Source organism: Salvelinus sp. IW2-2015, linkage group LG23 (genome assembly GCF_002910315.2).
Source record: "Salvelinus sp. IW2-2015 linkage group LG23, ASM291031v2, whole genome shotgun sequence".
NCBI classification, from domain to species: domain Eukaryota; kingdom Metazoa; phylum Chordata; class Actinopteri; order Salmoniformes; family Salmonidae; genus Salvelinus; species Salvelinus sp. IW2-2015.
In genome coordinates this window covers 1,119,176-1,121,637 of record NC_036863.1, presented here as the reverse complement: position 1 = coordinate 1,121,637, position 2,462 = coordinate 1,119,176, and the positions used below count along the sequence as shown (strand labels likewise).

Below are 2,462 nucleotides of genomic sequence, written 5' to 3'. Positions count from 1 at the left end.
ACTACTAGAGAACACTAGAAGAGAACACGAGTAGAGAACACGAGTAGGAGACACGAGTAGAGAACACTAGAAGAGAACACTAGTAGAGAACACTACTAGAGAACACTAGTGGAGAACACGAGTAGAGAACACTAGAAGAGAACACGAGAAGAGAACACGAGAAGAGAACACGAGAAGAGAACACGAGTAGAGAACACGAGTAGAGAACACGAGTAGAGAGAACACTAGAAGAGAACACGAGAAGAGAACACGAGTAGAGAACACGAGTAGAGAACACTAGAAGAGAACACTAGAAGAGAACACTAGTAGAGAACACGAGTAGAGAACACGAGTAGAGAACACGAGTAGAGAACACTAGAGAGAAACACTAGAAGAGAACACTAGAAGAGAACACGAGTAGAGAAACACGAGTAGAGAACACGAGTAGAGAACACGAGTAGAGAACACTAGAGAGAAACACTAGTAGAGAACACTAGAAGAGAACACGAGTAGAGAACACGAGTAGAGAACACGAGTAGAGAACACTAGTAGAGAACACTAGTAGAGGAACACTAAGAGCAACACTAGAAGAGAACACGAGTAGAGAACACGAGTAGAGAACACGAGTAGAGAACACGAGTAGAGAACACTAGTAGAGAACACTAGTAGAGAACACTAGTAGAGAASACGAGTAGAGAACACTAGAAGAGAACACGAGTAGAGAACACTAGAATAAGAAATTGAGGAAACGTATACCAAAATGGTGCAGTGAAATGTGTTGTTTTACAGGGTCAGCCATAATAGTACGGCACCCCTGGAGTAAATTATGACAAAGTGCCTTGCTCAAGAACACAGATCAGATATTCCACCTTTACAAGCTCCTTTATTCGAAACAGAATCCTTTCGGTTCCTGGCCCAACACTCTAACCGCTAGGCTACCTGCTGTATGCAATTGAGATTCTCCCTATGTCTCTATGAGGAAGTCTGGGCTGGCGGGACACTTCCTACTACCGGACCTACAAGAATTGACCTCGTCCATGGTGTCACAGAGATAAGAGTCTCCTCTGCTCCTCTCAGGAGACGGGTTCACCCCAGGCCCACTCACCTGGAAATTAGGGCTGGACAGGGAAGGAGGTTCAAAGCCCTTCCGAGAGAGAGAGATATGGAGAACGTTGTCCCGACTGATCAGTCAGCTAGTGTCCATCCTATCTTACCTTTGGTATTGACCTCAGGTCAGAACCAGGAAGTGTGACTGTTGTCAGAGAAAGTACAGGTGAATGTATGACCCAGGCAAACATCTGTGATTCGTTGACAATAGGATGGCCAGCATTGCATAGTTTATGTATGGTGTGAAAATCTAAAAATCATTTAATGTTTTCTTCATAACCATTCTTCCCTTAGATCTACCCATATGACGTGTTGGTAGTCACCATAAGGAGGCAGAACCAGCCCCCCAATGACGTGGACAGAGCCAGACTAGAGGTGAGTATCTCTCAGGCTTGTTAACATGCAAGTAATGAACACCTCTCACTGCACATACTATATAGTGAGTCAATTGTATTTCCATTTCTGAGTTGGTTATGACAATGTCTCCAACAACACTAACCTGTGTGTAATCTCTCTCTGCCAGCGCCACCTGTCTCCTGAGGACTTCTACCGGGTGTTTAGGATGACTATGCCTGATTTTGACCGGCTGGCAATGTGGAAGAGAAACGAGCTCAAGAAACAAGTCCGACTGTTCTGAAAGGACCAGACTGTAGAAGCTCAGTATAGCCGCCTGCTGGGCTTAACGTTAGAGGGAGTTGAGTCCTCACTGAGAGCCATAATAACCCATCTGGGTAGCCCTCGATCCATCAGGTCAGAGTCACAGCAGAACCAGAACTAAAACCAGCTCGGGTTCTAGCCATAGAAATATAATAAGTTGTAATGATATAGTTCTGTTGTTCCAGGACATCCTCCGGGCCAGAGAAACCCAGCCAGCCTGAGTCTATACATCAATAAGATATCTCTGGAGAAAGTGGAGTAACAGGCTCCTCCTCCTGAGCCATGTCTGTTTGTGGGAGGACTAGACCAGGCTAGTTCTGCCTATGCTTTCAGTATTATGTGTTTGCTTTATTAGAAGGAGTTTAACTATAGTTCTTGGCTGTCATGTCATTTTCAGGTTGCTGGTTTGGACAGCCTCTGAGACATTATCTTWTGATCAAGCAGGAAAGAGAGAACATCAGCAAACTGTCCAAACAGAACGTGCTACCAGATAAACRCTGTCCTTGCTTTCTTTACTCTAAATATATTGTTTCATTCACAGATTCTTTTATTTATTTTTTTTACATTGAGACTTAAACTTTGTATTTCTTAATAGAGCAAGGGTTGACCACGGAGTGAAAGGCTAGATTGATATATTGTGGTAGTACGGTTTAAGAAAATGTGTGGATCATTGTGTGTTTACTGAAAAACCAAAGTAATATAACTATCTTAAGAACCAA

General features: G+C 43.5%; 1 long non-coding RNA gene across 1 annotated transcript; it reads left to right on the top strand.

Moving 5' to 3' along the window:
- The first annotated feature begins 601 nt into the window (after positions 1 to 601).
- LOC111950439 (uncharacterized) lies at positions 602 to 2,462 on the top strand. The gene is made up of 2 exons (XR_011473927.1): positions 602 to 1,461; positions 1,610 to 2,462. It is a non-coding gene; the product is annotated as an uncharacterized lncRNA (long non-coding RNA).